Below are 9,241 nucleotides of genomic sequence, written 5' to 3'. Positions count from 1 at the left end.
GGAGTTCAAGGCGAGGCAGGACACCCAGAAGGGATGGGTGGCTGTGATCCGTGGGAAGTGGCTTCCTGCTCTGCCCCTCTCGGAACAGGTGGCTTTGCCATCCTAGAAGCGTGTTCAGAAGATGGGACAGCTTGAGCTTCCTCAACTCACCCGCTTAAATCCCTGAGTTAAAAAAAAAAATTAACTGATCATCCTTAGGGGATTCCGGCAACAAGCTTACATTCTTTAAATTGATAAATAAAAGAAAAGAATCAAGCGCTTATTTTGTCTTTCCTATGCAAATGGGCCTCTGAGTAACCAAACAGCACGAGAGGGCAGTTCATTGTCGCCGAAGTTTTCCAACCAATGACCAAAGAAGGCATAGCTGAAGGAATCCACCTTCCGTGCCAGACAGCACATGTCAGCCTCCGAGGGGATGCAGGCCTCAGCCCCGCAGACCTGCTGGAAACCTGGGCAGCTCCACCATGTCCCATCCCAGCACATTTCAGAGCCTTCTGGGGGCAGAGTCTGATCCCCCACCCTGGAGCCCCGCGCGTGTTTGCCGAGGGACTGGAGCCCCGTGCGTGTTTGCTTCAGCCCCCGGGAAGCCACACCCCTGGGGACCACAGCTAAGGGACGGAAAGCCAAGTGGGGCTAGAGCTGGGAAACGCTGAGGCCCTTCCCTCCCACTCTAAAGGGCGGCTGCCTGAGTTCCCCGTCTCCCCTTTCCTCCCCCTGCTCAGGAGTGGGGCTTCTCTTGGGCCTGGTCTGAGGATGCTGGACTGTGGGCGGGTGGAGACATGGGCCTGCCCTTGGCTTCGGGGCCTGGACTCCTGACTAGGTCCCACTCTACCCACACCCCCTCCAGGTCTGCCAGGAAGATGAGGCACCACCTGCCATCTCTGAGGACGGAGGCTGGATGGAGTCCGTTCACCAAGACCAGGCTGAGCAGTGCATGCTGGGCCACACCCCATTCGATTATCTGCTGTCTTACAGCACAATGGGCTCAGAGGCTAGGCCAGCACGAGCAGAGTGGCTTTGTGGCTCCCTGGGTGGTTGCAGGAGGGTGGCCGCAGGAGGGTGGCCGCAGGAGGGTGGCCGCAGGAGGGTGGTTGCAGGAGGGTGGCCGCAGGAGGGTGGTTGCAGGAGGGTGGCCGCAGGAGGGTGGTTGCAGGAGGGTGGCCGCAGGAGGGTGGCCGCAGGAGGGTGGTTGCAGGAGGGTGGTTGCAGGAGGGTGGCCGCAGGAGGGTGGTTGCAGGAGGGTGGCCGCAGGAGGGTGGCCGCAGGAGGGTGGTTGCAGGAGGGTGGCCGCAGGAGGGTGGCCGCAGGAGTGTGGTTGCAGGAGGGTGGTCGCAGGAGGGTGGTTGCAGGAGGGTGGCCGCAGGAGGGTGGTTGCAGGAGGCTGGTCGCAGGAGGGTGGTTGCAGGAGGGTGGCCGCAGGAGGGTGGCCGCAGGAGGGTGGCCGCAGGAGGGTGGTCGCAGGAGGGTGGCCGCAGGAGGGTGGTCGCAGGAGGGTGGCCGCAGGAGGGTGGTCGCAGGAGGCTGGCCGCAGGAGGGTGGTCGCAGGAGGGTGGTTGCAGGAGGGTGGCCGCAGGAGGGTGGCCGCAGGAGGGTGGTTGCAGGAGGGTGGTTGCAGGAGGGTGGCCGCAGGAGGGTGGTCGCAGGAGGCTGGCCGCAGGAGGGTGGTCGCAGGAGGGTGGTTGCAGGAGGGTGGCCGCAGGAGGGTGGCCGCAGGAGGGTGGTTGCAGGAGGGTGGTTGCAGGAGGGTGGTCGCAGGAGGGTGGTCGCAGGAGGGTGGCCGCAGGAGGGTGGTCGCAGGAGGGTGGCCGCAGGAGGGTGGTCGCAGGAGGGTGGCCGCAGGAGGGTGGTTGCAGGAGGGTGGTTGCAGGAGTGTGGTTGCAGGAGGGTGGCCGCAGGAGTGTGGTTGCAGGAGGGTGGCCGCAGGAGGGTGGCCGCAGGAGGGTGGTCGCAGGAGTGTGGTTGCAGGAGGGTGGTCGCAGGAGTGTGGTTGCAGGAGGGTGGCCGCAGGAGGGTGGCCGCAGGAGGGTGGTTGCAGGAGGGTGGCTGCAGGAGGGTGGTTGCAGGAGGGTGGTTGCAGGAGGGTGGCCGCAGGAGGGTGGTTGCAGGAGGGTGGCCACAGGAGGGTGGCCGCAGGAGGGTGGCCGTAGGAGGGTGGTCGCAGGAGTGTGGTTGCAGGAGTGTGGTTGCAGGAGGGTGGCCGCAGGAGTGTGGTTGCAGGAGGGTGGCCGCAGGAGGGTGGTTGCAGGAGGGTGGCCGCAGGAGGGTGGCCGCAGGAGAGTGGTTGCAGAAGGCCACCCCTCAGGGGCTTTGCCAGGACACGGGCGGCCTTCACATGGACAGTGGTTTTGTGCTTTCCACCAGCACAAGGTCCACGGCAGCTACTGCCACGGCCTCCCCAGCAGATGGCAGCAAAGTGCCTCCCAGCCCCAGCGTCTGGTCCTGGCCACCTGTCTCACTCCTGTTTTCTGACTAGAGTGGGGACACCAGGCTGTGTCCTTTCTGGGAGTTGCCACGTCACCCCCTGGAGGGGAAACTAGCCCAGTAGGCAGGACGGGGGGTGGGGGGGTGCTAGTGTCATCTCAACAACCTGTGCCCCAACACAAGACAGTGGCCCCCAAACTCCTCCTCCCCAGAGATTTCTCATCCCCAGGGCAGAAGTTGCAGGCAGAAGGCTTTGGAAACATTAAACGTGAATTATTCCAACTGGTGAAAAAAAGCAAAACAAAACAACTAGATCCTGGTTACTTTATAATATATAATACTCAAAGAATTATAAATTTCTTCTCCTTCTCCTTCTCCTTCTCTTTCTTCTTCTTCTTTTGTCGTTGTTGTTGTTGAGACAGTATCACTCTGTCACCCAGGCTGGAGTTCAGTGGCACAATCTCGGCTCACTGCAACCTCCGCCTTCCAGGTTCATGCCATTCTCCTGCCTCAGCCTCCTGAGTAGCTGAGACTACAGGCACCTGCCACCACGCCCGGCTAATTTTTTTTTTTTTTTTTTTTGTATTTTTAGTAGAGACGGGGTTTCACCATGTTGGCCAGGATGGTCTCCATCTCCTGACCTCATGATCCGCCTGCCTTGGCCTCCCAAAGTGTTGGGATTACAGGTGTAAGCCACCGTGTCCGGCCAGGCTTATAAATTTCATTTTTATTTCAGCCTCTCTGAACACGGAAGGATCAGTTGAGGAGTGAGGATGGCAGTGATTACCCACAGCCTTAGCGTGACCTGCACATCTGCAGCATAGAGCAATGAAAGTCAACAGAAAATGTGAAAAAGAGGGCAGTCCATGCCATGAATACATGTGGTTTGAAAAAAGCATCCGAGGGTGCCGCTGGCGCTCACACACATGCCCTCCACTTAGTCTCCACTTAATACCAAGAACCTTCCGTTGAGAATCTATTTTATTATTATTATTATTATTATTGAGATGGAACCTTACTTCATCACCCAGGCTGGAGTGCAGTGGTGTGATCTCAGCTCACTGCAACCTCTGCCTCCTGGGTTCAAGCCATTCTCCTGCCTCAGCCTCCCCAGTAGCTAGGATTACAGGTGTCCGCCACCACATCTAGCTAATTTTTGTATTTTAGTAGAGATGGGGTTTCACCATGTTGGCCAGGCTGGTCTCAAACTCCTGACCTCAAGTGATCCACCCACCTCGGCCTCCCAAAGTGCTCGGATTACAGGTGTGAGCCACAGTGCCCGGCCGAGAGAAAAATGGTCAGGTGTGGTGGCTCATGCCTTTATCCAAGCACTTTGGGAGGTCAAGGTGGGAGGATCACTTGAGCCCAGGAGTTTGAGACGAGCCTGGGCAACATAGTGAGACCCCCACCTCTACAGAAACTACAAAAATTAGCCAGGGGTGGTGGCGCACTCCTATGGTCCCAGCTATTTGGGAGGCTGAGATGGGAGGATTGCTTGAGCTCCAGAGGTTGAAGCTCCCAGACTCATGGCAGTGAGCTGTGATCACACCACTGTATTCCAGCCTGGGCAACAGAGGGAGATCCTGTCTCAAAAAATAGAAAAAAAATTTTAAAAATGAGAAAAATTACAATGTTACTAAAAACCAGGCAAACGTGTACGCCAGTAACACACACTACGCATGAGTGAAGGTAACATTTGATGCAGATGGCTTCCTGAACACCAAGCTGTCGGCAAATCTCTCTGCGGGAGCACAGCCTCCCTCGCCCCCGCCCCACCCTGGCTGTGCGCACACCTCTTTGTTGATTCTCAAACTTTGCAAAACGCCCTCATGCTATTACAGCCGTCTGCGCATTGTTTCTGAAATGTGACTCAAGACTTTTCTCGTACATTGTTAAAATTCTCTGACTGATTTTTGGGGGCATAAATACAACATGTTCCTGTGAAATATTGCTAAAAAGTGTAATGAGAGATACATAAGTTCTTTGAGGTTTCGGTATTAAAAGCCCGGAGGTGGTCACTGGCAGGTACGTGACTCTTGTGGGTGTCCTGTGGGCTCTGCCTATACCAGGCTCAGCTTCTGGTGAGGCAGTATCTAGGATTCCAAAGACCATTAAACAACCGCACGCATGGGATAAGGCAAATAGCATTCATTTGCCAGAAATAATAGCAAAATTTAATCACATGCTGCCAAATCATGTACATGGAAAACAATCATTTATACTAAATATTACGATTTGTTATTTAGAGGATAAATTATCCAACCCAATAAATAAGATTATGGCACAGAGAATAATGGTGATGATTTGGAATGAGGGGAGTGGTGCTCCCTAGCAATGCTCCCCAACTCTGCTTCATCCTCGGGTGTGTGGGAGGAGCTGGACTGCCTGGGCCCATCATGGCCATGAGGGGGACCATGGCAGGGAGTCATGAGGTGGTGCCATGTGAACAATATTGGCCAATGAGGAATGCGAGGAGGTATTTACGTGGCACCTTACACCAGAGCATTTACTCCCTATTGCACGACCCTCCAGAGCCTCTGCGTCTCATCTGGGAGGACCCACAATGCTCTAGGCAGCAGTCATTCCATCAGCCTGGGTCCTGAAGCAAAGACGGAAGAGAGAACGAGAACCTCAGCCAACCCCTGCCATGCAATGTGAGTGAGAACAAGCTGTGGCTTTAAGCCGGAGACACTGGGGTTGCCTGTGAACATGGCATAAGCAAGCCTATTGCAGTGGATGGACTTTGAGACCAGGAGGGGGGTACTGCTACAGCAAACCCCATAGGACACTGACTAGTGGCCTGACAGCAAAGCACTTACCAGAAGGACAGAGACCAGCATTATGCAAAACACGTGACAAAACTGTCTCCAAGATAACTGGGAAGCAGGTTTTGTATCAGTGAACTTGTGTCCAAGAGAAGGGGTGAAAATAGAGCTCATGAAATACGTGGGTCACTGTGGCCACACCTGCAGGGCGTTGACAAGGGAAGCTGTGTTCGACTGCCACAAGCAGAACATCACCAAATCCCGGAGGGGAGGAGAGAATCGAATTTCTAAAGTTGTCGCATTATGTTGTTTTATTATTTTTACGATTGGTTTTTTTGAGACAGAGCCTCGCTCTGTTGCTCAGGCTGCAGTGCAATGGCAAGATCTCGGCTCACTGTTGCCTCGACCTCCCCAGGCTCAGGTTATCCACCCATCTCAGCCTCCTGAGTAGCTGGGACTACAGGTGTGCACCACCATGCCTGGCGAATTTTTTGTATTTTTTTGTAGAGATGGGGTATTGCTATGTTGCCCAAGCTGGTCTTGAACTTCTGGGCTCAAGCGATCTTCCTGCCTTGACCTCCCAAAGTGCTGGGATTATAGGTGTGAGCCACTGCACCCAGGCCTATATCCTATTATATATATAAAGTATATGCATATATATATTTTTTTACATTATATATATATATATTTTTACTCTCTCTCTCTCTTTCTCTCTCTCTCTATATATATATATTTTTTAGACAAAGTCTTGCTCTGTCACCCAGGCTAGAGTGCAATGGCGCGATCTCAGCTCACTTCAACCTCTCCCTCCCAGGTTCAAGCGATTCTCCTGCCTCAGCCTCCAGAACAGCTGGAAATTCAGGTGCCGCTGCCACACTTGGATAATTTTTATATTTTTAATAGAGATGGGGTTTCACCATAGTGGTCATCCTGACCTCAAGTGATCTGCCCACCTTGGCCTATGAAAGTGCTGGGATTGGCCGGGTGCGGTGGCTCAAGCCTGTAATCCCAGCACTTTGGGAGGCCGAGACGGGTGGATCACGAGGTCAGGAGATCGAGACCATCCTGACTAACACGGTGAAACCCCATCTCTACTAAAAAATACAAAAAAACTAGCCGGGCGTGGTGGCGGGCGCCTATAGTCCCAGCTACTCGGGAGGCTGAGGCAGGAGAATGGCGTCAACCCGGGAGGCGGAGCTTGCAGTGAGCTGAGATCCGGCCACTGCACTCCAGCCTGAACGGCAGAGCGAGACTCCGTCTCAAAAAAAAAAAAAAAAAAAAAGAAAGTGCTGGGATTACAGGCATGAGCCACCGTGCCCGACCTTGTGTTGTTTTAAATGTCTACTTTTCAGCAAAAAGTTGTAAGACATGCAAAGAAGCAAGAAAGTATATGCTCATACACTGAAGACAATTTAATCAACAGAAACAGCCCCTGAGGAAGCCCAGGCATTGGACTTACTAAATGAAGACTTAAAATTAGCTATGATTGAATCTATATTTGAAGAGCTAAGGGAAACAATATTTGAAGAGCTAAAGTAGCCGGGCGCGGTGGCTCATGCCTGTAATCCCAGCACTTTGGGAGGCCGAGACGGGTGGATGAACTGAGGTCAGGAGTTCGTGACCAGCCTGACCAATATGGAGAAACCCCATCTCTATTAAAAATACAAAATTAGCTGGGCATGGTGGCTCATGCCTGTAATCCTACGTGGGAGGCTGAGGCAGGAGAATTGCTTGAACCTGGGAGGTAGAGGTTGAGGTGAGCCAGGATTGTGCCATTGCACTCACTCCAGCCTGGGCAACGAGAGCAAAACTCAGCTGGAAAAAAACAAAAAAAAACCAAATACCAAAAACTAAAGTATAAAAGAAATCTCTCACCAGATAGAGGATATGCACAAAGAGATCAAAATTATAAAAAGGTGGCAGTGCACAGTGACTCATGCCTGTAATCCCAGCATTTTGGGAGGCTGAGACGGGCAGATCACCTGAGGTCAGGAGTTCGAGACCAGCCTGACCAACATGGTGAAACCCCATCTTTACCAAAAATTAGCTGGATGTGGTGGTACACGCCTGTAGTCCCAGCTATTTGGGAGGCTGAGGCAGGAGAATCTTTTGAACTCAGGAGGTAGGGGATTTAGTGAGTTGAGATCAAGCCACTGCACTCCAGCCTGGGTGGCAGAGTGAGACTCTGTCTCAAAAAACAAACAAACAAACAAACAAAAACCCTCAAATCCGTATAAAGAAGCACAGAGCACCAGCATAAACTTATTTTTTGCTTGTAACTTCCTTTTTCCAGCTGATTTAAAGGTAACTGCATAAAGTAATAATTACAAATCTATGTTGATGAGAACACAATGTACAAAGAGGTAATCTGTGACAAGAATAGCATAAAGGAGGTGAAAAGGGAGTGGCCTGGGAGCAACATTTTTGGGTACTATTTAAGCATGGTTTTCAATCATTCAAATTAGATTGTTATCAGGTAATTGGTCAATAGTAATCTCTACAACAACCACTAAGAAAATAACTGGTAAAAAAAAAAAAAAAAAGAAAAGAAAAAAGGAGAGAGTTAGAGTGGACAGTAAGAACAGACGAAATAGACTTTAAGACAAAGTTGTTAATAGAGGAAAGGAAGAACATTTTATAATAATAAAAGGGTCAATCTATAAAAAGGATATTATATTTACATACAACTACATCTCAAAAAATAAATAAAATAAAAATAAAAAATAAAATTTCAATGGATTGAAATCATACGAAGTATGTTCTCTGACCACAGTGGAATGAAATTAGAAATCAATAAACAGAAGAAAATTTGAAAAATTCACGAATTTGTGAAAATTAAGCAACATACTCCTAAATAACCCATGGATCAAAGAGGAAATTCTAAGGGAAATTAGAAGCACTTTGAAATGAATTTTTTAAAAAACTGTATCGCCGGGCGCGGTGGCTCACGCCTGTAATCCCAGCACTTTGGGAGGCCGAGGCGGGCGGATCACAAGGTCAGGAGATCGAGACCACGGTGAAACCCCGTCTCTACTAAAAATACAAAAAATTAGCCGGGCGCGGTTGTGGGCGCCTGTAGTCCCAGCTACTCGGGAGGCTGAGGCAGGAGAATGGCGTGAACCCGGGAGGCGGAGCTTGCAGTGAGCCGAGATCGCGCCACTGCACTCCAGCCTGGGCGACAGAGCGAGACTCCGTCTCAAAAAAATAAATAAATAAATAAAAATAAAAATAAAAAATAAAAAACTGTATCAAAATTTATGGGATACAGTGGAAGCAGTGCTCAGAAGGAAATGTATAGCTGTAAGTGCCTGCATTGAAAAGAAAAAAACATCTTGAGAGGCTGAGGTGGGAGGATTGACTGAGGCCAGGAGTTCAAGACCAGCCTGGGCAACATAGCAAGACCCCCATCTCTAAAAAAATTTTTAAAAATTAGCCAGGCATGGTGGCACATGCCTGTAATCCCTGCTACTCAGGAGGCCAAGTGGGAGGATCTCTTGAGCCCAGGAGTTTGAGGCTACAGTGAGCTATGATTGTGCCACCGAACTCCAGCCTGGGCGACAGAGTAAGACCCTGTCTCGAGAAGGAAGAAGGAAGAAAGAAGAAGAAGAACCATTTTAAGTCAATAGCTAACTTCTCTTCTTAAGCAACTAGAAAAGAAAACCAAATTAAATCCAAAGCAAGCAGAAAGAAATAACAGGTTAGAGCAGACATAAATGAAATAGAGAACAGAAAAACAGTAGCAAAAAACAATGACACTAAAAGTTGATTCTATGAATAGATAAAATTGGCTTTCAGTGCCGATAGCGCTCATACAAATGTGGTAAATGTTCCTAAAACCCGCCGGGCTCTCTGTAAGAAGTGTGGCAAGCACCAACCCCGCAAAGTGACGCAGTACAAGAAACGCAAGGATTCCTGGTACGCCCAGGGTAAGCAGGTCATGACAGGAAGCAGAGTGGCTATGGTGGGCAGACTAAGCCGATTTTCCGGAAAAAGGCTGAAACTACCAAGAAGATTGTGCTAAGGCTTGAGTGCCTCGAGCCCAACTGCAGATCTAA

The sequence above is a fragment of the Macaca mulatta genome, chromosome 8, assembly GCF_049350105.2.
Source record: "Macaca mulatta isolate MMU2019108-1 chromosome 8, T2T-MMU8v2.0, whole genome shotgun sequence".
Classification (NCBI taxonomy): domain Eukaryota; kingdom Metazoa; phylum Chordata; class Mammalia; order Primates; family Cercopithecidae; genus Macaca; species Macaca mulatta.
This window is presented reverse-complemented; position numbering follows the sequence as displayed.